At 41.7% G+C, this 25,979-nt stretch overlaps 1 non-coding gene across 1 annotated transcript; it reads right to left on the bottom strand.

Moving 5' to 3' along the window:
- Positions 1-1,870: 1,870 nt before the first annotated feature.
- Positions 1,871-1,977, bottom strand: LOC131178255 (small nucleolar RNA R71). The gene has a single exon (XR_009147389.1). It is a non-coding gene; the product is annotated as a small nucleolar RNA R71 (small nucleolar RNA).
- Between the last annotated feature and the right edge of the window lie 24,002 nt (positions 1,978-25,979).

Here is a 25,979-nt window from a genome sequence, read left to right as displayed (position 1 = left end):
AACCTTAAGCAGACAGTGCGACCAGAAGCTAAAATTTACTAAGAAGCTGCTTAGGGTTAAGCCGAACCCTAAGCAGACTGCCCAGAACGTGAAAGATGCTGCTGACTTGGATAATTTTACACCTCATTTCATACCCACTCCTTGACTCTTATTTACTTTTAGGGCAACTTTTTGGGACGATATAAATTCATCATTTCCTTATTTTTGCCACAAGAGAAAAGGGGAGGAAAGACAAAAAGGAAAGAAAATAGAATAGAGAAAAAAGGAGGAGACGCCATTTCTTTTGGGGAGGAGCTGCTACACCAGTTTTGGAGCTCCAGAAACCAGAGATTTTGGTTCTTCCACCTGGCTTTTTCTATTTCAGTCCTCTTATCATGTTTTTCTTTACTTTTCCATCAATATTTCTTGTAAATACCATCATGAGTGAGTAATCTCTTTAGATTTCAGAGTTGGGAAATATGTTTTAGATTAATTTGTGGATTTGGACTGGGTATTTCTTTATTTTAAATAAATATGAGTTTTGATTCTTTCCTTGTGTGCTTGATTTACTTGCCTAATGTTGGTACCCATTGGGTATTGTATTAATCTTTGATTGAAGGACCAAAAGGTGAAAGTCATTGATAGATAATCAAGGATTGGAACTTAAAATAACCTAGATTTAGAAATAAACTAGGATTTTAAGAGGAATTAATTATTGGTTACAAAACTTAATGGGTTTTAAAGTAATCAAATAACATACGAAAGTAGGTTTGGTTATTTTAAAATACACTTTGGTTTGCTTGAAAAAGATATCAAAGGAATTTAGAATCAATTTCCTTTAAACTCTGTTTTTCCCTAAAATTGGAATGCCCAAGACAAATCCCAATTAATTTATGCATAAACCCCCAACTCTAGAATCACTTTTACCATAATTAGACTTTCATTTAAATTTCCCATTGTTAATTTAGTTTAATTGCGAACTAGAATTAGAATTTATTTGTTTGCTCCTTACCCATTTCAATTAGATTAATCAATTTACCTTGCTCATTTACATTTACCATTTATTCATTAATCATTAGCCCAAATAATCGCTTCATTCATAGTTTGGTAATCAAATAGCAAATCCTCGTGGGAACGATACTTGATTCATCACTTTATTACTTGAGACGACCCGTATACTTGCGGATAAGTCACATCAAGTTTTTGGCGCCGTTGCCGGGGATTTAATTTTTTTGTTTGATATTGAACAATTGTTTGTTTGGTTAATTTGGGCATTTTACTTTATTTTCTTTTTACCATTTTACTTTGAGAATTTGTTTATTTTGTTTTTCAGGTGCTTTATTTTATGAAAAGGACAAAAAGTGAAGAAATCAATTTATTCTTTGACCCAGAAATAGAAAAGACAGCAAAAGCTTTAAGAGCAGAATCTAAGAGGAGAAAAGCTGAAATTAAAGCTCAACAACAATAAGAAAGAGCACAAGAGCAAGAGCAATTACAAGAAGAAATGGCCAACAACAACAATAACAACCGTTCTGTGAAGGATCATGCCTATCCTACCATTGGAGATTTCATGCCAAGTATCACAAGACCAAGAGTAGAAGCTAATAATTTTGAACTGAAGCCTGCACTCTGTCAGATGGTACAACAATCACAATTTGGAGGAAATCCAAGTGAAAGTCCACATGTGCATCTAGCACACTTTCTTGAGATCAGTGATATGTTGAAGATAAATGGAGTTTCTGATGATGCAATTCGACTCAGATTATTTTCTTTTTCTCTGAAGGACCGAGCTAGAGAGTGGTTAGATTCTTTGCCACCGGGTTCTATCACAACATGGGATGAACTTTCTCAAGCATTTTTAGCTCAATATTTTCCACCAAGTAAGACAGCTAAGCTAAGAAATGAGCTGACTTCTTTCAAACCTAGAGATGATGAGAGCTTGTATGAAGCATGGGAGAGGTACAAGGATTTGCAAAGGAGATGTCCACATCATGGGATTCCTAAGTGGATGCTTGTTCAACACTTTTACAATGGAGTTTCACCAGCTATTAGAAGTACAATTGATGCATCTTCTGGAGGTGATCTTATGGAGAAATCTGAAGATGAAGCTTTTTCTGCTCTTGATAAAATTGCTTATAACAACTACCAATGGAGTTGTGAGAGGAATGAGATCAAGAAACCAGCTGGTATGTTTGAGCTTGATGCCATGAATATGATTAATGCTAAGTTTGATGCTTTGACAAGGAAGATGGACAAGCTAAGCATGAAAGTAGATTCTTCAGCCAGAGGTTCTAGTAATTCAGTAGAAGTTGGAGCTGCAAATGTCAATTTTGCAGCAAATTTTTCTGCACTTAATCAAGATTTTTCAAGTGAGCAAGTGGATTATGTGGGGAACTACAATCAAAGACCATGTGGTAACTCATTTTCTGCAACTTATGATCCAGCATGGAGAAACCACCCCAATTTCTCTTAGGGAGGTAGACAAGGGCAAAATCAGAATTTTCAGCAATCTTCTGGATATCAACAACATCAGAATTTTCAGCAGAATAGAGGTCCTCCTCCTGGAATTTCTAAACCTCAAAATGCACCTGCTCCACCTCTACCACAACAAGTACAACCAGATAAGACAGCTAGGTTAGAAGCCATGATTGAAACTCTACTTGTGAGCCATCAAAGTCAACAAGAAATGATTTCTCAATTAGCATCTAAAGTGGATCAGATGGCAACACACAACAAGATGTTAGAGAATCAAATAGCTCAACAAGCTAGCTCTTTAAGTAACAAAGCATTTGGGAAGCTCCCTAGCCAGCCTAAAAATTCAAGGGAGCATTGCAAGGCTATTACATTGAGGAGTGGAAAAATATTGGAGAATGGAGATAAAAAAATTGAAGAGAAAATTGAAAAAGAGAAAAATAGAGAAGGAGATGAACAAACTGAAGCTGGAGTTAGAATTGGAGCTGAAAAAGAAAATTCAGTGGAAGAAAAAGGAAGTAAGGAGAGGGAGAGCAAAGAGGAAGAACCTAAATATGTTGCACCTAAAAGGCATATGCCACCTTTACCATTCCCACAAAGGTTTCAGAAAGCGAAATTAGATAAACAATTTGGGAAGTTCTTGGAGGTATTGAAGTCTTTGCATGTGACTATTCCTTTCACTGATGCTTTAGCACAATTGCCTTCTTATGCTAAATTTTTTAAGGAGATTTTATCTAACAAGAAGAAATTGGAGGAATTTGAGACTGTAGCTCTCACGGAAGAAAGCAGTGCTATTTTGCAAAATAAGCTTCCACCCAAACTGAAAGATCCTAGAAGTTTTTCCATACCATGTCACATTGGGGATATCAGTATAGATAAGGCTTTATGTGATCTTGAAGCCAGTGTTAGTCTGATGCCATTGTCTATCTATGAGAAAGTGAAGATTGGAGAAATGAAGCCTACTACCATTTCACTACAGTTAGCAGATAGGTCTACTAAATTTCCAATTGGGGTAATTGAGAATGTTCCTTTGAAAGTTGGAAAATTTTTCATACCAGTGGATTTTGTGGTATTGGAGATGGAGGAAGATGCACACATTCCTATTATTCTTGGTAGACCTTTCCTTGCTACTGCTGGAGCTGTGATTGATGTAAAAAATGGGAGGCTTACATTAGAAGTTGGGGAAGAGAAAGTTGAATTTAATTTTTTTCAAGCAATGAAAAAGAAAGATGATTCAAATTCATGCTTGAGAATTGATGTGATAGATGAAGAGGTTAGAGAAGTGCTTAAAAAGCAACGTCCTAAAGATCCATTAGATGCTTGTTTGGTTCATAACATCAAAAAAGGGGATGAGATTGAAGAAGCTGCAGAATATGCTACAATTTTGGAAGGAAATCCACCTTTGCCTATGGCTGATATTGAAATGATTGAGGACTTGAAGCAAGATACACCTTCATCATCAAAGCTTGAAAAAAGTGAAGCACCTAAGGTAGAATTGAAACCTCTTCCAACAAATCTCAGGTATGCTTTTCTAGGTCAAAATTCTACATATCCTGTGATTGTTAGTGCTAAATTGACTGATTGTGAGGTTGAAAAATTATTAAGAGTTCTTAGAAAGCATAGCAGGATAATTGGTTATACCATTGATGATATTAAAGGAATACATCCTTCTGTGTGCATGCATAGAATTTTGCTGGAAAATAATCATAAAGCCTCTCGAGAGTCACAAAGGAGATTGAATCCAAATATGAAAGAGGTTGTGAAAAAGGAGATCTTGAAATTGCTTGATGCAGGTATCATTTACCCTGTTTCTGACAGCAATTGGGTAAGTCCAGTTCATGTTGTACCTAAGAAAGGGGGCATCACAGTAGTGAAAAATGAAAATGATGAACTAATACCTACAAGGATCAGAATCGATGGAGAATGTGTATAGACTATAGGAAATTGAATAATGCAACTAGAAAGGACCATTTTCCATTACCATTTATAGATCAAATGCTTAAGAGACTAGCTCATCATTCTTATTTTTGCTATTTGGATGGCTATTCAGGGTTCTTTCTGATCCCTATTCACCCAGATGATCAGGATAAAACTACCTTCACATGTCCTTATGGTACCTTTGCTTATCGAAGGATGCCATTTGGACTATGTAATGCCCCTGCTACATTTCAAAGATGTATGATGTCCATATTTTCTAACATGATTGAGGGTATTATGGAAGTGTTCATGGATGATTTTTCTGTGTATGGTAAATCTTTTAATGAATGCTTATCTAACTTGTCTAAGGTTTTGCAGAGATGTGAAGAGTTCAATTTAGTTTTGAATTGGGAAAAGTGCCATTTTATGGTACAAGAATGAATTGTTTTGGGACATATTGTGTCAAACAGGGGTATTGAAGTGGATAAAGCAAAGGTAGAAATTATTGAGAAAATGCCACCCCCAACATTCGTGAAGGGAGTGAGGAGTTTCTTGGGGCATGCTGGATTTTACAGGAGATTCATCAAGGATTTCTCTAAGATTTCTAAGCCTCTTACCAATTTATTGAGTAAAGATGTGGAATTTCATTTTGATACTAATTGTATGAACGCTTTTTGCAGGATAAAGGAAGCTTTGATATCTGCTCCTATTATGCAGCCACCCGATTGGTCATTACCTTTTGAGTTAATGTGCGATGCTAGTGATTATGCCATTGGGGCTGTTTTGGGACAAAGGAAAGATAAGAAGCTGTATGCAATATACTATGCAAGTAGGACCTTAGATGATGCTCAAATAAATTACTCTACTACAGAAAAAGAGTTTTTGGCAGTGGTATTTGCAGTAGACAAATTCAGGTCCTATCTTGTGGGGTCAAAGGTAATAGTGTACACGAATCATGCAGCTATCAAGTATCTCCTTCACAAAAAAGAGGCTAAACCTAGATTGATAAGGTGGGTGCTACTCCTTCAAGAGTTTGACTTGGAAATTAAAGACAAGAAAGGAGTAGAAAATGTGGTAGCAGATCATCTATCTAGATTGAGGCAAGAACAAGGAGAAATTTTGGGAAAAGAACCCCAATAGATGATTATTTTCCTGATGAACAACTGTTAGTAATCATGAATGCAAAAATCCCTTGGTATACAGATTTTGTGAACTATCTAGTGTGTAGAATCCTTCCACCTGACCTAACATGGCAGCAAAAGAAGAAATTTCTTTTTGATGTGAAGGATTATGATTGGGAAGAGCCATTTTTGTTCAAGAGATGTGGAGATGGGCTGATTAGAAAATGTTTAGCTGATGAGGAGATAGGGAATGTTATTAAAGATTGCCATTCTTCACTTTATGGGGGTCATATGAGTGTGACAAATACTGCAGAAAAAGTTCTTCAAGCAGGGTTCTTTTGGCCACACATGTTTAAAGATGTGAGGAAGTTTGTAAATGCATGTGATAGGTGTTAAAGGATGGGTAATATCTTGAAGAGAGATGAAATGCCCCTCCAAAATATATTGGAAGTTGAACTATTTGATGTGTGGGGCATTGATTTCATGGGACCTTTTCCATCATCCTTTGGACACAAATACATTTTAATTGGAGTAGATTATGTGAGCAAATAGGTTGAAGCTATACCATCTCCAACTAATGATGTTCGAGTTGTGATTAAATTCCTTAAAAAGTTCATTTTCACAAGATTTGGCACCCCACGTGCCATTATAAGTGATGGAGGTTCTCATTTTTGCAACCATCAATTTGAAAGATTATTACAAAAATATGGAGTAAAGCATAAGGTTGCAACACCCTACCATCCACAAACTAGTGGTCAAGTGGAGATCTCAAATAGAGAGTTAAAAAGAATTCTTGAGAAAACAGTGAATAGCTCAAGGAAAGATTGGTCACTAAAGTTAGATGATGCTCTTTGGGCCTATAGAATAGCTTTTAAAACTCCTATTGGCACCACCCCATTTAGATTGGTTTATGGGAAAGCTTGTCATTTACCTTTGGAGTTAGAGCATAGAGCATATTGGGCCATAAGGACACTGAACTTTGACTTAAAAACTGCAGGAGAAAAAAGAATGTTGCAACTAAATGAACTTGAGGAGCTTAGATTGGATGCTTATGAAAATGCCAAGCTTTACAAGGAAAGAACTAAGAGATGGCATGATAAGCATATTAGGAGGAAAGAATTTCAGGAAGGAGATGTTTTTCTCCTATATAACTCTAAGTTAAGGTTATTTCCCGGAAAATTAAAGTCAAGATGGTCAGGGCCCTACACTGTTATAAAGGTATACCCCTATGGAGCTGTTGAGATAGGAAATGAAACCTCAGGGACTTTCAAAGTTAATGGGCAGAGATTAAAGCATTATATTGTTAGAGAACCCACACAGAAGGTTGTAGAGGTTTCATGGCTTGGTTCTCCAAGTAGGGATATTTAGGTGATTTGGAGTGGAAAGTCAAGCTTAAGACCTTAAACAAGTGCTTCTTGGGAGGCAACCCAAGCGTATCCTTTTATAGTTTGTTAATTTTCCATTTCATTTCATTTTCAGTTTTTACCCTCATTACACTCAAAAGTGACATTTGGTTATCTTTTGTAGGTCATTCATGAAGATTGGGCAAACTAACACTTGTAGCAAAAACAAAGAATTGAAAGAGAGCAAGTATACAGCAAAATTCTGCATTTTATCTAGTACCTGTGAACAGTAACACCTTTAAACTTGTGCTAAATTACTGATATTGCAATCTACTTGATAGCACATGTTTAATTTTGTGTCTTGTGTAAATTCTGTGAAAATGCAACTTGAATGAGGATCAATTTTGATATTTAGGACTAATGTGAGCTTTATAGTGCAAAAATAGTGTTTGTTAAGTTTTACCTTTTAGTGTATATATAATTTTGTAGTCTGTTAGGAATTTACATGTTTTTGTTTGAATTGCTGCTAGTTTTTACAGTCTGCAGATTTTTGCTACTGTTCATGCTACTAAAAAGGTAAATTTCTATGTATTTTCTGCAATTTTTGAATGTTTGGAACTTGTCTCAAATGCTGCTGAAATGTACTTTTGGTATAAGTTTAGAAAGGAGATCATTTCATTAAGTGTGCAAAAAGGTAGTCACAATTGGTGCCTCAATTGAAAAATGCTTGCATAAGCTAAATGAAAATATATAATGTTTGATGAGTTCTAAGAGATGATGAGCTTAAATTCCTAAATTTTATGGTGCTTGTGTGTATTTGGTAATTGCTGAGGGTCATGACAGCATTCCATAGCATTTGGACTGCTTTTGGTAAGTAAAACTAAAATTTTTCCCAAAACCTGCCGAAACTTGCTGATGATGTTGCTTGTCAAGCAGAGTCTTAAGCAAATTCTGCTGAACCTTATGCTTAACCCCAAGCATGACCCATATTACCACATGTCTGCCCCACATTTTAAAAAACCCAAAATTTCCCCCATTTTTATAAAAGCCTCGCCCAAACTCCCGATAAACCTTGCCGACTCCCTTCCCACGCCATTTTTTCCTGCAAATTTTTACGAGAAGCTGAAAGGTTTCTTTCTTTTCAATAAATGGTGAGAACTAAAATGTGGTCTACCCACAAACCTAAACCCAGAAAATCTCGATACTCTGTCTAATTGAAAATGGGTACTCCATCCTCCTTACCCATAAACCCTAACCCCAGTCCCAGTCCGCCGCTCCCTCAGTCGCCACCACCGCAAACGCTGCCGTTACCTCAGTCGCCACCACTACCCCCAGACCAAACACCAACCCTCATTCCACCGACTCCCCTCTCGCTGTAAACTGAACCGCAAAATGAAACACCAATTCTCGACACTCATTCCCCAGAACCAATGCCTGAGCCTGCGCCTACTCAAACGAAAACCAAAGGCAAAACTCAAAAGGCTGCAGGTAGACCCAAGAAAACCCCTGTCAGAAAGCGAAAACGAGTACCCTCTGTACCTTTCGACCTAAATTCTCCACCTCAACCTTCCTCTGAACCAGTCAGTAAAAGGACTAAGTCCTTGTCGACACCATATTTTGGCCGATCCCCAAAATCAATAAAAACTTTGGAACTGACCTCAGTACTAAGTCTCCTTTTGACAGCTAATCACATTTCCGATCTCTCTTTGATAGACAGTCACATTTCCGATCTCTCCCCACAGGGAATTAAATCAATGCTAGGTTCTCACATCAGTCAGAGCCTTACCAGTCTATTAAATCGCTCACCGATCTCTCCGACCCGTTGTAGTATAAACAAAGTGAACTAGATCTTTTCTTACCAGTTTTATTGCCGATCTCCCTTTCAAAAGTTTAAGAGTTAAGGTTTTGTTCCGGTTTAATGAAGATTTCGATCTTAGGTGTTCAAATCAAATTTCCAATTTTAATCAAGTCCCGTTCAGCATTTCTTCCCTACCGATCTCATGATCATTGTGTTTTCCGATCTCTCACACTTAGGTTAATAATCATCTTCAGTTATTTCAACATACTCAGACAATCAAGTGCTTAATAATTTAGAAATTTTCCGATCATAACCATTCATTGAACAAAAAGGGTATTCCACTTCATTTCATTTCAAAATTTTTTACAAGTCATTCGGCTGGGGGATCACCCCCAGCCTGATCTACATTTGGCTCATTTTCTCTCTCACCCTCGGCCTCCTCTTCGCTTTCCTCCTCGCCTTCGGGAGCCAGGTCGGCCATCCAAGAGAAGTCCCCCTCTGGGTAACGCTTTTGGAGCTCGGCCAAGAGGTCCTTGTGAGCATTCACATAGGCCCCAGCTATCCCCATCACCATTTCCTCGTCTTTCGCCTTAAGCTCCTCGATAAGTGGCGACACGAGAAGCCGTTGGCCCGGAGCGCCTCGACTTCCCTGAGAGCCCGATCCCTTTCAGCCAGAACATGATTCTGTTCGGCCACTCTGTCTTCATAGAACTTCGCCCGCCCCTCAACTTGAGATATGTAATCCTGAGCGGATGCGAGTTGGGATCGGAGGGAAGCCATTTCCTGATTCTTCTTCTCGATCTCCTTGCCCAGGCGATGAGCCTTTTCCCGAACTATGGTCTGGTTCACCAGGCATTCCACGTTCAGGCTCATGGCGTGGGTCAAGATATCGTCAAGGCTGTCCGGGGATAGCCTTTCCCGATCCTCCCAAAGGCAGATGGAAGACCCCAAGACTTTGGCAAAACCGGGGTTCTCTCGAACAGTCCGGTTATTCTTCAGGGACTCCATCAACGTTTGAGCGCCACGAGAGGAGGATCTCACAGAAGGTTGAGAAGGACCCCTTTCTGTGCTTGGAGCAACTGGAGGGGGGGGAGCCGGTTCTTCTTGTTGAGGAGGAGATCGGACAGCCTCAGTGATCGGCGGCCCCGAAGGTCGGGATGGGCCTCCTTGCGTTTCCCCTGGTTCATGGCCGGGAGTTCGAAGCATCTCCGAACGCTTCATCTCCTTTACTTTCCGAGAGATCTCTCTTTCCTTCTTCCGCTTCCTAGAACCTTCGCCACCCGCCATACCTGCACAAAGGAGAGGTCAGTGAGATCGCTAAGGTTCTGAGATCTGAGATGTAGAAAATACGATCTTGAGTCGAGAGCGGAAGTTCGCGATCTTGGCGGTGGCGGTGTATGGTCCAATGGTGAAGCTTCGGCGATCCTGCGTCTAAACAGAATACTTTTGGGTGGCGGCTGATTTTTGAGATCCATCACTATTAAGCTTTCCTCCTGGTTCAGTTAATGCGCTTGGAAGCAAAGGCCCCGATGCCACCAGCTACGAGGAAGTCCTCAAAGCGGTCGGATTTTTACTCCTCGAGAATCTGGCGGTTCTTCCAATTTTTAAGGGAGGAGGGTAGGTCGGTGAAGAGCCCGCAATGAGGTTTCGCCTGAAAGAACCAGTGCTCGTCGTCCTTTCGTGAGTTAGCTGTCTTGATTCGGCGAACACCTTAGCCGTAGGTCTGATTCCCTTAGATCGGCATAGACCTCGAAAAGCTACTAAGATCCGCCACGAGTTAGGGTGAATTTGAGCAATGCACACCCGGTGAAGTTTTAGGACCTCCTTGAAGAAGTCGTCCAGAGGGAACCGAAGACCGGCCTTTAACTGTTCCTCGTATACCATTACCAGGTCATTTTCTTTAAAGAAGTGATCGGCTCGGTGATCGCCGTGGCACCGGATAAGTTCGTACGAATCAGGGCGAATATTGTACTCCTGGCTAAACGATTATAGATCGGACTCTTGTAAGATCGATGGCAGCTCGTCCATAGGGAGATTCTCCCTCCCTGAAGAAGGTACATGCCTTGTTGGTCCGACCGGCCCTCGAGCTGGAACAGAGGCCCTAGGAGGTTCTGTTTGCGCGGTTGGCCCGACCACTTCTTCTTCGTCAGACGACCACGAGAACTGAATGGAGGGAGGACTCGCCGCTCTTTGACCTTCGACACCGCTCATTTTCAAAAGAAATAAAGAACTTAAACTAAAAAGAAGATCAAAGCCCTTACCGGAGTCTGATCGGCGTCGGAAGAATTTGAGAAAACGAGAGAACTTCGAAGTTGTGAGCAGGGGACTGAAAATAGAATGAGAGAACAGCTGGCTAACCCCCCCACCCCTATTTATACTAGTCCGAGCATTTAATGCTCACGAGGCTCTAGGCAACGCATCGATTGGTGGGACTCGCCAGCTGTTCTGACACTTCTCTCAAATATTCAAACATTCCAAAGAGATCGGTTAAATGGAGATCGGCATAATAAGTTGAATATCTTGAATGAAGGATTAGTTAAGAGTCGTTTTGTTAGGAATCAGATCGGACAAATATATCAGAGATCGAAAAATAATCAATAATTGGAGAAACAAGATTTTTATTTCCAAAAGATCGGATTACATCATTTGGGCGATCTCTAGGGATCGGATTACAATAAAGGTCTAACTACATCATTTGGGCGATCCCTAGAAATCTGATTACATTGAAGGATTACATCATTTGGGCGATCTCTAGAGACCGGCAGGACATCCTATCTAAAGAGTCCCAGGTTTATAACTGATCCCAAGGGTGTCGCCGATCGGAGCTTAATTCGCTGTCGGAACACCCAATGTGGGAGGAAACCGCTGTCGAAACACTCAATGTGGAGAGAAGCCGAATGAACTTGAGGAAGCAACCGCCAAGGGTCAGCGGAGCATCAGACAAGGTTATGCGATCACCGGGGTCGTAAATCTTCAGTCGAGGAATAAGGAAGCCCATCGGAGAAGGATCAAAAACCACGATCATGGCCGGAACGACCGCCGGAGCAGCTAGAACTGGAAAAGAAAGAAGGAAGAGAGAAAAATCAGATGAAGGAAATGTCTCCGTCGTCAGGGGTATATATAGGGGGAAAACGGGCATTTATTGCTGAGCAGAAAACGAAGCGAACGCCTCGGGAATCGAGGGAAAATTAATGCTTTGACCAGACCGGACCAGAGAAAGGGAGAGATCGGAATAATAGATCGGAAGACGGGAGATTAGCATAAGAGATCGGAATAGGAGCATGTCAAGAAGAGGGATCGGAAGACAAAAGGAATAAGACAAATCCCAAATAACCGTCGTCAGAATCAGAGCCGAGGTAGTTAAAGCGTTGCAGACGAGATCTCCACCGCACGCCTAAGAATCGCCCGCAATGCTGACAGGTGCCAGGGTATGTCATGACAGTCCTGTACATCCCAATCCCCACCGTTGATCTCACTTGTAAGGACAAACCCGGAACCCTTGGATCAAGAGAGAAGACGACAATACCAGCGTCTTTCGCTCTTAGCCCTCAGATCGTTCCGGACGAGAAGATTTGGGACCGTCGGATTGAAAGAAGAAAAGGACAAATATTCTGAAGAGTGATCTCAGCCATTCATTTTGATTCTCTTTAATTCCTGAACACCCGATCATGTCCTTTGAAATCTTGACCCTCCATCTCCCTCAAAATGAATCCTGACCCTTCATGGGGAGCACCCGATTCCTATAAATGCCTGCATGAAAAAACTGTTCAGGGGACGGGCAAAAAAGAGAGGTAGTTATTATAGCGGAAGAACTCTGAAACTTGATTCAGTTTGTTACTCTGCTAATTTGAAGTTTTGATTAGAAAGACTTTTGAAACTAGTTTTCTGAAGTGTTTTCTTGAAAAAGGATTCTGAATACTGGAACTCTACATTTTCAGTTTGTTCATTATCCGGTCACTCTCTCACTCTCAGCCTTTTATCATATCTGTCTTCATTCCCATTATCCAAGCTCAATTTCATTTCACTCGATTTTTATCTTAATCTTATTGCATTTTAGCTAAGCATCTTTCAGTTCACCAGCCCTCAAGCTAATCAGTCTGCTGTCTTATTACTATTTGTCACCCTGTAGTCATTTCAATAGATTTGGCTCCTTACAGGTAAGAGCTCATATTGCCGTTTTGTTAAGTGTTTACGTTTACTTTTCACATTCTCTTTGTCCTTTTTATGCATGTGATTTTCTCCAAGTTCATTTAGTGTCAAAGAACCTTAAAGAATGTTACTCTCGAGTTTATTTCTTTAGTGATTAGTCTATCGTTTTATTAACCTTCATCGTTTCTGAATGCTAATTTTCTGGTTCCTAGTAGCATGTAAGTGGTTGGGTAAAATATAGATAACTGCAACTTATGGGTCTCTTTTAAGAGAGAGAGCCTGAATAATACGTCAGGAAAATAGCCACAATATTAGGCTGACGTAAACGGCAATTCGGCAAGATGCCATAAAGTGGGATAAAGCCAAAGTAAACGAAACAGAATAGATCGGACATTCATAGGTACTGGTAAAGTGACCTTCGGGGAGGTCAGCAAAATTTATTCCAACTTTTCTTATTTAGTCGCAAAATATCAACTAGTTAAAAGAAGCCTTATCCCCAGCACATTAGAACGCCAGAATCTTTAGCTTTAGGACCTTATGACATGTAGCTAAAATTAAAATTTGGGAGATCGGAAAGATCCCATTAAGGTTCCTGTTAATTTAAAAGAGATCGGAAGAGAGTTCTTATCCGATTCTCAACTCAAAACTTTAATTAAATAGGGATCGGAGGAGAGTTCTTACCCGGTCTCAAATCAAAATTTTAATAAATAGTTAATAGAGATCGGAAGAGAGTTCTTACCCGATCTCAAATCAAAATTTTAATAAATAGTTAATAGAGATCGGAAGAGAGTTCTTATCCGGTCTCGACTCAAAATTTTAGTAAGCATTAAATAGAGATCGGAGGAGAGTTCTTATCCGGTCTCAACTCAAAATTTTTAATGATTTAATAAAGATCGGAGGAGAGTTCTTATCCGATCTCAACCCAAAATTTTAATAAATATTAAAGAGTTCGGAAAAGAGTTCTCATACAAGTCTTAAATTAAATTTTAATAAAATAGTTCTTAACCTGCAACAGTAACTCACTAAGGTTGTCTCATTTACTTTTGTATCTGGGTGATCCAAGTTTAGTGAAAAAATCAAATGCTCCTTTAGTCAAAAGGATCAACATGTCCATTCAAGCCCTTCTAACTAATGCAAAGTTAAATCTACTTACCCTTATTAAGGGACGAGGTGGGGTGCCTAACACCTTCCCCACCCGTTTACGGATCCCGAACTTAGAATCTCTGGTTTGAAGTGGTTTTATTTCAATTTATCTTCGCAAATGGTTTTCTTTAGTTACCCTCAAAACTAAGGTGGCGACTCCTCACTCTTTCCCACTTCGGTGAGGGTTCGTCCAGGCGATCGCAAAATCCCTTGCGACAGCTTGGTGACTCCGCTGGGGAGGCTTCATATCCGAATTTAACCCCGGTCTAGAGGTCTAAAAAGTAGATTTAATTTTCCAATCAAATTATAGTTAGGTGGGCTCACTCGGCGATAGTTTACGTGTTAATTTTTGTTTATTCCTACTAACTGTTCCGCTTGTTTTGCTTATTTTGCTTGTTTTATCCTCCTACAGTGCTCTTCGCTTCGAAAAAAAAAGGAAAAAGGAAAAAATGGAAAGAATAAAATCCCCCTGAATTGGGAAGAGGTAAAGGTGTCCCTTCACACACTGAACACTCACACGATGTCCTCACACACTTCGGTCCTATACCCAGGCTTTCTTACCCTTTTAGGAAAGTAGGAGGGGGTCATGTAGCGGTACCCGTGGGTTTTACCCCCTTAGTATCCGTGAAGGCTTCTGCTCAGATTGAAACTCGTTCTATCCACTGTGATACTCGTGGAATTTTCCCGATAATATCATGGTTATAGAACGGGGCTCTCTTATTCTGATGAGGGCAATCTGGGGACCTGTGGCTTTTAGAAAATTAGACCTTGAGCTAAACTATCACAATAGCTGAAAGCCGTAGTAAGCTACCTTATAAGATAGAACTATCCAATTAGGTAGCACTCATCCGGTATCAGGAGTCTCCCTATGCTAGGACAAAAGGGGCATACTTACTCTTACCCTGTTCTGCTTTAATTTCCTTTTGTTCGTTTTCGTAAGGGTAATCTTGAATTCTACTGAAACACCTACACATTTTCCTACTTTGATAAATGTGTACGTGTCATCCTGTCAACAGTATGATTCAAAATTACCCTAATTTATCTTGCTAACGAGTTTTCCCGCAGGCATTACCAAACCAAGAGTCTGTAAAAGGACAGGCATCATATTTATCATGGCATCCTCGAGTCAGTCGGCAGAAGAAGTTCAGAACGCTAAACTTTGGTCCAAATCGACTCATACTCTAGTACCCCCACAAAATGATGTTCCCAAGGCACATGCTAGCTTACTACCTTCGTTAGATCTGAATGGAATTGAAGTCAGAATGAACAGCCTCGAGGGCCTGTCTAATGGATGGAGGTTGCTTCCCGACCAGGTCAAGGCACGATTTGAAGAGAAGTATGGGAGGATTGCAACCTTAATGCGAGTCAAGGTCCAAATCCCGGCATTAAAAGCCATGTTGTCAGTTTGGAACCCTAAGTACGGGGTATTCTCTTTCAATGATATTGATACAGTTCCCACTATGGAAGAATATCAGGCATTACTAGGGATCCCTTATTCAACACAGAATCGGATCTACCTACACCTTGAGCATAGGCAGACCTGGAAACGATTAACACATTTGTTGGGTATTCCTTCGGAGGAGGCAAAGTCGAAAGAAACAGTCAAAGGAAACACACATGGTTGGTATTGGACATATCTCCAGAAATGGTTAGATCAGTACCTCCAAGAGAAAAAGTGGAATCAAGCTTCAGTGGCACTCGCCTTGGGGATCTATGGTCTGATTTTGTTCCCGGGACCATTGGGAATCGTAACTTGCAGCGCGGTGGAAGCATTCTGGACGGTAGAAAGGCAGGAGATCAATCCGATACCGGCTATTCTTGCGGAAACCTTGTTAACCCTAACCTACTGCAGACAACAGGGGAAAGGGTCCATTAAGTGTTGTTCTCAGTTGCTATACCTCTGGATTATCAGTCACATGTGTCCTGCGGAGACAAAAGGATTAACTTGGTACCTTGACCAGCCTCCCATCGAGAAGATGACCCGGTTGGTAATCAGTCCGAAGAATGAACAGCAGTGGTGGGAATGGATTTTGAGTTTCAATAGCCATGATTACTGTTGGAGGAAGCTATGGACGTCAGGCCAACCCGTTTTGATCGGTACGGGAGGTAATCAGTCGGTATCCCTAATCGGAGTAACCGGATATATAAGTTACACTCCGGCCTTGGTGATGAGGCAGTTTGGCTCAACACAGTCCAGAATCGACATTGAAGAATATCACCTAAGTCATTTCTACCATGAGCTCAAGGAAGACGAAGGATTGAAACTGGCTCGCAAGTCTTGGGAAAACATTACTTTGATGGAGAGATCGCCTAAAGGCCCAAGTGCCTCGGGCGATTATCTTAAATGGAGAGCTGACAGGGACCGAGAACACTCAATTACAGAATTTGAGGACAATAACCCTCGCCAAAACATCCTATTAGAAGAAGCTGATAATCGTCTGCTCGACTCACTACGAAAAGCAAACACCGAGAACTCACAACTGCAAGAATAGATAAAACAGTTGGAGGACCAATAGCAGAAACTTAAAAGAAAAGTGAGAAGGCTCAAGGAAGAGACAAAGGCCAAAAGAATGGGGTTCGAAGAGCAAGAGGAACAGTGGGAAAAGGAAAAAGACTCTCTCCAAGCTGCGGTAAAAGAAGTGAAAGTACAGAATAGTAAGCTTCAGGAAAAGATGAAATACCAAGAGGTGCTCATTGAAGAGTATAAACAGGAAAACAAAAAGAAGAAGCTCGAATTAAGAGAACAGGCACTACTCATTAACGATATCTTGAAAGAGTGTGCTAAGGAAAGGAAAGAGAAAGAAAAACAAGCTGCTCTCTATCAAGGACTGAAAGAGAATGTTGACCAGCTGGAAAGAGCAATAGCACAGGGAAAGCAAGAACTCTTACCTGAATCCGAGTATGCTCTGAAAGCATTCGATCCCGCCAAACAAGAAGAAAGGTTATATGAGTATCTCAGGAAATGTCATCTCATTATAAAAAACCTCCCAGAACCTAGACCGATGTAAAAAAACACGGTGTACAAATTATTCAGTTAATGAAATGATTTCTGGACCATTGTGAATGAATAATATGACTCCCGTAGGAACTTTCTCGCTAGGGTTATGTGAAAAATTGAATGCGCTATATGGACAGGTATCATAAATGCACATTCAATCCAGTCATTCACAGTCAGACTATCGAGCGATGCCGTGATAAAATTGGGGCGATTATCCTTTTACAGATTTCAACCTGGCTCTCAAATGCCACTGTATCCTTCGTCCAAACCAGGACTTTTAATTCCTTAGCAAAATTCAAAGTTCATTTAAAATTTTTTTTTCCTTACAGGAAATCAATATTGCTTCAAACAAGGCAAGTCTGATCAAGCACACGGTTCAACCCAAGCGAGTGTACTTAACAAGATCTCGGACAAAGAAGATAATGGAAGATCAGGAACAAGTACAGAACCTACAGGGGCAAGTTTCTGAATTAAAGGATCAAGTCTCAGAACTCATGAGACTAATAAGGGAAATGTCCCAGAATAAACCCACAGCAGAGCCTAGCCTACCACTACCTCCTCCACCTCCTACAACAAATGATCCTCACCAAGCTTCAACTTCTTTTACCTTTCAGTCTCCCATCCCGGACCCGATAATTACTGTCAATCCGGTTACTAATAATGACCTACCTTACTCTCATTACCCAACCATTCAAAACACCGACCCATACCCTTCAAACGTGATCCCTCCCGTTCACTTCACCCCTCATCTCCCAACTGGGGGAGTATTTCACGCAGTGGGGGGAGAAAATAAGTCAAAAGAAAGTGAGAAACTATATGCTCTAGAAGAGAGATTGAGAGCAATTGAAGGGCTGAATATGTATGGTTCAGTCGATGTGGCGTTACTAAGACTGTTCCAGATGTGGTGGTGCCACCCAAATTCAAGGTTCCGGATTTCGACAAGTACACTGGGAACTCAGATCCCCGCATCCACCTGGCAACCTACATTGCCAAAATGTCTGCCCTAACAGAAGATGACAGACTTCTCATTCACTTCTTTCACGAGAGCCTCTCCGGAGCAGCTCTAAGATGGTGCATACAATTGGACAGGAGCAAGCTGCACTCCTAGAAGGATTTAGCTGATACCTTCTTGAAGCAATATAAATTCAATTGTGATGCGGCACCCACAAGGAGGGACCTCCAGAACTTGGCACAGAAAGACCGGGAAGGTTTCAAGCAGTATGCCCAGAGATGGAGAGAAAAGGCGGCGGAAGTATACCCTTCGGTGACCGACAATGAACTATGTTCACTGTTTATCGAGACTTTGAAGGCTCCCTACTTCAACTTGATGATTGGAAACACTTCTAACAGCTTCTCTGACATCATCCAGGCGGGTGAGAGAATTGAGGCCAACTTAAGAATGGGACGACTGTAGGAGTCAGCTGAGAACCCTGCAAAGAAGACTGCCAGCTTTGGCAAGAAAAAGGAGGGTGATATGCATTCCGTCACCCATCAGAATAATTACTCCCCACTTCCCCAAAATAACTACCGGCCATATCCTCCCCCTTATGGCCAAACAGTCGCCAATATTCCACCTCCTTTCCCTAATTATCCACACCCCCGCCCACAATATCCTCCGCCTACAAATTACCAACCAAGACCATCTCTTCCTCCCACTCAATCAAGACCACCCCTAAACAACCCAAGACCCCCACGAAACCCTGATCCACCTCTCCTCCTCCCACTCAGTGAAATATACCGATACCTTGTCGGTATAAACCAAATCGTACCAGTTCCCCTAGATCCAATTCAGCCCCCATACCCCAGGTGGTATGATGCTACTGCCCGTTGTGAATACCATGGAGGGGCACAAGGGCACTCAACCGATAACTGCGGGGCACTCAGGGGAAGAGTGCACGCTTTAATCAGAAACGGGTGGTTGAAGATTGAGGGAAATGGTTCCCTCCCCAATGTTACCTCGAACCCATTGCCTAACCATAATGCGAGCGGTGGTATAAATATGATAGAACCTGATGAAGGAGGATCAACGCTGGAAGTAGACAAGCTGGTTCCTTACTTTAAGGAAATTTTTGCTCTAGCAACCAGGGAAGGCTACCTCTAGCCTCAGGTAGCGGGATTGGAAGAGAGTACGGGGTGTTCTTATCATGGAGAGGCAGCTGATCACGAGCTGCAGGGCTGTAAGGGATTCAGGCAAGAAGTTCGGAACTTATTGTCTCTCAAGGTTCTGAGATGCCAGGCGAGGTCAAAGACAGAAGTGGGGGTAAACACGACTAGATACAATCAGAATGCTTCTACCTCCAAACCCAGAATCACCTTCTCTCCACCAGTATCTTCACCACCAGTAACTGTTATCCGAACTCCTCCTCAGCTCCCTGTTACCAACACCCACGCCATACCTTGGAACTACAATTTCCAAGTCTTCACTCAAGGGGTGTCGAGCAGTATACCGGCTCCTAGCCTTGCTTCACCTCCGGCACCTCCTAAGCCATGTTTCACTCCTCACGCACACTTTCAGATGACTTATCTTTGGACCTACCACCAGTGCTACTCCCCAAATCGATCCCCAACCCGTCACTGCCACAAAGCCCTCCTCCCTTGAGCAAGAGGTCGAGTTCATAACTCGTAGTGGGAGGTGTTACAGTAACGAAGAAAAAGAAAAGAGAAAAGGGAAAGTAAAGGTGGGAGAGTCATCGAAGAATGCAGGAGAAGATGTAGAGAAGACAGAGGAAGCAGAGCCTACAATGCATAAAGAAGAGGAGGAGTTGTTGCTTCAAATAATGAAACAAAGTGAGTATGATGTGGTGGAACAGTTAAGGAAGACGCCTGCACGGATTTCACTGCTGTCACTGATCCTGAGCTCAGAAGTGCACCGTCAAGCCCTGCAGAGAGTTCTGGATCAGGCCTTTGTGAGCCCCGACATCACTCCGGGGCAGTTTGGGAAGATAGTGGGACAAATCCAGGCATCCAGCTTTGTTACTTTCTCGGAGGACAAGATAGACCCTGCAGGTTTAAGGCACACTAAGGCTCTACATGTAACGGTGAAGTGTAAGGGATGTATAGTAGCCAAGGTACTTATTGATAACGGGTCAGCTCTCAACGTACTCCCTAGCGCTACCTTAGCTAGGTTGCCAGTTGACCAATCGGATATACGTCAAAGTGCTATGGTGGTAAGAGCCTTTGACGGTACCAGGAGAGAAGTGTTGGGAGATATTGACTTGCCACTTCAGATTGGCGCATGCACTTTCAGCGTCACATTCCAGGTGATGAATATAGAGTCGGCCTACACTATGTTGTTGGGGAGGCCTTGGATCCATTCTGCCAACGCCGTTCCCTCAACTCTGCACCAGAGAATAAAATACATCATGGATGGCAGAATCATCACGGTGAGAGGAGAAGAAGCCTTATTAGTCATCAAGCCACAATCACTTCCTTACGTGGAAGCGGCCGAGGAGTCGTTGGAAAGTTCTTTCTAGGCCCTTGAGTTACAAGAAACTGGAAATGAAGGGGCTATGGCTATGGTGGCCAAAGTAATGTCAAGGAATGGATATCAGGAGGGAAAAGGCCTAGGCACTGCCTTGCAAGGAATTGTGGAACCCATACCGGCTATTCAGAAGGTAGGCCGATGTGGTTTGGGATATGAGGAGGATGCCCTCATGGACGGACGATTCTGGATGAGGAAAATACTTCGGGATCAGAGGTTCGATCAGAAATTGGGCAAAGGAAGGGTAGTCCCGAGAATCATGGAGATCTTCACTAAACCGATCATTCAGCATCCGAAAAACACAGAAGAATCACCCGATGATCCATCCATAGATGTCATCCAACTGGATTCCCTGTATGAGGCCCTAGTCTCGCCAATGACTGAGGGGCAAGAGCTGAACAACTGGACAACCGAGGACGTCCCTGTACTCAATTTCGAGACCATTCATCAATTAACACCTAATAATCCAATAGACTCAGAAATTCCTCTAGTTAATTTCGAAATCCCCATAACTGCCATTACTTCAAATGATTCTGAGGAAGACCCTACACAAGAAGACAGTGAAAAGGATGAGCCCTCCCTCGTGCCTTGTGGAGACAGAACGCGCACCATAAATTTAGGCACAGAAGAAGTAAAAAGGGAACTCAAGGTAGTGGAGAGTGAAGAATTGGGAGATATGATCAGTCTGCTTAAAGAATTCCTCGACGTATTTTCCTGGAGCTATGATGATATGGTGGGTTTGGACCCCGAGATAGTGACGCACAAAATTCCCCTAATTCCAGGGACAGTCGATAAGCGAGTTAAGGAGAATGAATCCCGACACACTGCTCAAAGTTCGGGATGAAGTCAAGAAACAGTATGACGCTGGGTTCCTGGAAGTGGTCAAATATCCCCAATGGATAGCTAATGTGGTCCCGGTAATGAAGAAGGACGGAAGAGTTCGGGTGTGCGTCGATTACAGGGATCTCAATAAAGCAAGCTTAAAAGACGATTTCCCTTCCCTCACATTGATGTGTTAGTTGACAATGCTGCGGGATTGGGCAGGTGTTCGTGTATTGATGGGGCATCAGGGTATAATCAGATCCCGATGGACGAGGAAGATAAGGATAAAACTGCTTTCATCACTCAATGGGGAGTATTTTGCTATCGGGTCATGCCTTTTGGGTTGAAGAATGCTGGTGCTACCTACCAGCGTGCAATGGTCACATTATTCCACGATATGATGCATAAAGAGGTGGAAGTATATGTGGATGATATGATCATCAAATCCCGGGGAGAAGAAACTCATGTGCAGGTACTGAGGAAAGTATTCGAGAGACTCAGGAAATACCAGTTGAAACTGAACCCTGCCAAATGCATATTCGGAGCTAGATCAGGAAAGTTGTTGGGATTCATAGTAAGCGAGAGGGGAATAGAGGTTGATCCAGACAAGGTTCGAGCTATTCAAGAGATGCCATCCCCAAGAACAGAAAGGGAGGTGCGCAGTTTTCTGGGAAAGTTGAACTACATTTCAAGATTTATTTCCAATCTCACTGCCAAAGCTGAGCCAATTTTCAGGCTACTCCGGAAGAACAACTCCACCCAATGGGATTCAGTTTGCCAAGAGGCTTTTGAGAAGATCAAGCAATACTTGTCAAGACCACCAGTATTGGTCCCACCTGTGGCGGGCAGGCCTCTTATCCTGTATATGGCAGTCCAGCAGAACTCGATGGGATGTGTGTTGGGATAACATGATGATACCGGGCGAAAGGAGAGGGCTATTTATTACCTGAGTAAGAAGTTCAATGATTGTGAGTCGAGGTAGTCTTTCTTAGAAAAGACTTGTTGCGCGTTAGCCTGGACAGCAAATCGCCTCAAGCACTATATGTTGAATCACAAGACATGGCTCATCTCCAGGATGGATCCTATCAAATATGTATTCGAAAGCCCATTCGTGCCAGGAAGGATAGCCAAGTGGCAGGTTATACTCTCCCAATATGACATAGTCTATATGACCCGGAAAGCGGTGAAAGGTAGTATGATTGCTGACCTCCTAGCAGAAAACCCTATCCAGGATTATGAAGCTCTGGATTTTGAGTTTCCTGATGAGCATATTAATGAAGTGGACTGCGAAGAGGAGGGGCCAGCCAATGTATGGGAAATGTATTTCGACGGAGCTGTCAATTTGTCCGGGAATGGAATTGGGGCTGTATTGATATCCCCGGAGGGGAAACACTTTCCGATAGCCATTAAATTGAGATTTGACTGCACCAACAACGTCGCGGAATACGAAGCTTGCGTGATGGGTCTACAGGCCGCCATCGAAATGAAAATCAGGAAGCTGGAGGTATACGGAGACTCAGCCCTAATTATTTATCAAGTCAAGGGAGAATGGCAAACCAAGGATCCCAAGCTAATCCCGTACCAGAAGTACTTATTGGAGCTGATCAAGAAATTCGAAGAAATCTCTTTCACTCACCTTAGTAGGGACAAGAATCAATTTGCTGATGCCTTAGCTACTCTAGCTGTTATGGCTCAAATCGAAGAGGGTCAGATGGCTCAGACATTGAAGATTAAAGCAAGAAGTGAGCCAGCATATTGCTTCATGATTGAAGAAGAGCCCGATAGAAAGCCTTGGTATCATGACATCCTGGTCTACTGTAGAACCAGAGAATTCCCTTTGGGGGCAAGCAAGAATGAAAAGAAGATGATTCGAAGATTAGCATTGGGATACTTCCCCAGTGGAGAAACCCTATACAAGAGGAGCTCCAGCGGCGAATTACTGAGATGTGTGGATGCAAAGGAGGCGAAGAAAATCCTTTTTGAGACTCATGAGGGAAATTGCGCAACCCATGCCAATGGGCACATGATGGCTAAGCAAATCATGCGACGTGGGTATTTTTGGATCACAATGGAAAAGGATTGCGTCGAGTATTTCCGAAAATACCTTAAGTGTCAAATCTATGCCGATCCAATCAATGTGCCACCTCACAAGTTGTTCAACCTCATCTCACCATGGCCCTTCGCAATGTGGGGCATCGATGTGATTGGTCCCATAAATCCCAAGGCACCCAATGGGCACAGATTCATCCTTGTGGCCATCGACTATTTCTCCAAGTGGGTCGAAGCAACATCTTATGCGCACATCACACAGAATACGTTTCTCAGATTTCTCATAAGCAATATTATCTGTCGGCATGGACTCCCCAATGAAATCATCACTGACAACGCTAAGAATCTGAATGGCCCGAAGATCCAGAAATTGTGTGATCAATACAAAATCCGGCACCTCAATTCCTCCCCATACCGTCCCCAGATGAATGGAGCGGTGGAAGCTGCAAACAAAAATCTCAAGAGGATAATCCGAAAGACGACAGTCACGTATAGGGATTGGCATGATATGCTTCCTTACGCTCTCCACGCATACCGAACTTCCGTAAGAACCTCAACCGGGGCAACTCCATACTCGCTGGTTTACGGGATGGAAGCGGTATCACCTATTGAAGTTGAAATCCCTTCCCTAAGGATTCTGAAGGAGTCAGGAATTGATGAGTCATAATGGATCCAGTCAAGGTTGGATCAGTTAAACTTGCTTGATGAGAAAAGGTTAGCAGTAGCATGTCATGGGCAGTTATACCATATGAGGATGGCTAGAGCATTTGACAAAAACGTTCGCCCGCGCGAATTCCAACCCGGGGACTTAGTTCTGAAGAAAGTACTGCCGAATCAAAATGATCCCCGGGGCAAATGGTCACCAACCTACGAGGGACCCTATGTGGTTAAAAAGGCATTTTCTAGAGGAGCCTTGATCTTGACCCACATGGACGGTGAAGAGTTTCCGAGACCTGTGAATGCTGACACCATCAGAAAATATTATACCTAAAAAAAAAAAAAAAGGAGCGAAAACCCGAAAGGGCGCTCCTAGCAAAATGTGTGAAAGAAGGCGAAAACCCCGAAGGGGCGCTTTCTGTAAAACGAGTGAAGGACGAAAACCCGAAAGGGCGCCTTGGAAAAGTAAGTTAGCAAAAAAAAAAAAATCTAGGGGTGAAAACCCGAAAGGGCATCCCGAGAACAAAAGGGGAGAAATAAGGAATAGGGGGGGGCATGAAACCAGGATGAAGAGGAAACTGTCACGGCATGAGGCTTCAGAGAACTAGAAATAATGGCATTTAAGGGGTTTCAAAAACAGCCACAGGGAATATGTGAGATCTATCCTCGTACCCTTATTCTTTGAAACTTCTTCTTTGTTTATATTAAACCATAATAAAATCGCACTTCATTCCCTATGCTTCTATCTTTCCCTTATATTCTTTCCCCTATATTTATCTTTCTGCAATCCCGTTATTTAATGTGCTATTTAAATCAGTTAAAATTTTTGCCATAAGATTAAGATTTGACAATTGATAACCTCACGAACTTTACTATGAGATTTGCAGGAAATGACCTAAAAAAAAAATAAAAAAAAAAACTAGAGGTGAAAACCTGAAAGGGCGCTTCTAGTCATATAGACGAAGGGGAAGTGAAAACCCGCAAGGGAGCTTTTCGGGAGAAAGTCTCAAAAACAGAAAAAAGGGGCATTTGAAGGAACAAGGCCATAGGTCAAGTCTTGCAACTCGTCCTCCATTCGTCATTGGTCTTCGGGATTCTGTTAAGTACACTTCATCGGGGAAGAACTTCTTGTGTCTGGATCAGGCTTGCTTTGTGAGTACAATTTAAATTTCCTGTTGATTTTTAATTGCTCGCAATTTAAATTTCCTGTTATCAACCTCTGGTTCCTTGATCTAAGTTGATTTTAATTTCTTGCAATTTAAATTTCCTGTTATCAACCTCTGGTTCCTTGATCTAAGTTGATTTTTAATTTCTCGCAATTTAAATTTCCTGTTATCAACCTCTGGTTCCTTGATCTAAGTTGATTTTTAATTTCTCGCAATTTAAATTTCTGTTATCAACCTATGGTTCCTTGATCTAAGTTGATTTTTAATTTCCCGCATTTAAATTTCTGTTATCAACCTCTGGTTCCTTGATCTAAGTTGATTTTTAATTTCTCGCAATTTAAATTTCCTGTTATCAACCTCTGGTTCCTTGATCTAAGTTGATTTTTAATTTCTCGCAATTTAAATTTCCTGTTATCAACCTCTGGTTCCTTGATCTAAGTTGATTTTAATTTCTCGCAATTTAAATTTCCTGTTATCAACCTCTGGTTCCTTGATCTAAGTTGATTTTAATTTCTTGCAATTTAAATTTCCTGTTATCAACCTCTGGTTCCTTGATCTAAGTTGATTTTAATTTCTTGCAATTTAAATTTCCTGTTATCAACCTCTGGTTCCTTGATCTAAGTTGATTTTAATTTCTTGCAATTTCCTATTTCCTGTTATCAACCTCTGGTTCCTTGATCTAAGTTGATTTTAATTTAAATTTCCTGTTATCAACCTCTGGTTCCTTGATCTAAGTTGATTTTAATTTCTTGCAATTTAAATTTCCTGTTATCAACCTCTGGTTCCTTGATCTAAGTTGATTTTAATTTCTTGCAATTTAAATTTCCTGTTATCAACCTCTGGTTCCTTGATCTAAGTTGATTTTAATTTCTTGCAATTTCCTA

This window comes from Hevea brasiliensis, chromosome 2 (genome assembly GCF_030052815.1).
Source record: "Hevea brasiliensis isolate MT/VB/25A 57/8 chromosome 2, ASM3005281v1, whole genome shotgun sequence".
NCBI lineage: Eukaryota > Viridiplantae > Streptophyta > Magnoliopsida > Malpighiales > Euphorbiaceae > Hevea > Hevea brasiliensis.
Note: the sequence above shows the minus strand (reverse complement) of the source record. Positions and strands in the feature narration are given on the sequence as shown.